General features: G+C 58.8%; 1 protein-coding gene across 1 annotated transcript in view; it reads left to right on the top strand.

Moving 5' to 3' along the window:
• The window catches only part of PRKAR1B (protein kinase, cAMP-dependent, regulatory, type I, beta), a 71,380-nt gene that overhangs the window by 46,038 nt on the left and 25,005 nt on the right, over window positions 1–337 (top strand). The gene's annotated exons all lie outside the window — the stretch shown is intronic.

Genomic DNA, 337 nt, shown 5'->3' with positions numbered 1-337 from the left:
CAGAGACCTTTTGCCAAAGGCCCCGCCCGACCGACCTCGGGAGGCCAGCTCTGCTCAGGGCCCTGCCTTCCTAACTGCGACCTGAGGACCAAGTGAGGTCTTGGCTCAAGCACAGCGAGGCGTTGGCTGCAGCACTCGGACGGGGGACCCCAAGGCCTATGCGGTGTTTTCTTTTAATCCGTTTTTATGGATTTCAGAAAGGAAGGGAGAGAGAGAGAAACCTCAATGATGAGCCCTAGCCAGTTTGGCTCCGTGGACAGAGCATCAGCCTGCAGACCAAAGGGTCCCAGGTTCGAGTCCAGTCAAGGGCACGGACCTGAGTTGCAGGCTCCACCCG

This window comes from Myotis brandtii, unplaced genomic scaffold, assembly GCF_000412655.1.
Source record: "Myotis brandtii unplaced genomic scaffold, ASM41265v1 scaffold1408, whole genome shotgun sequence".
Lineage (NCBI taxonomy): Eukaryota > Metazoa > Chordata > Mammalia > Chiroptera > Vespertilionidae > Myotis > Myotis brandtii.
The sequence above is the reverse complement of the archived record's forward strand: the minus strand, read 5'-3'. Positions and strand labels throughout refer to the sequence as shown.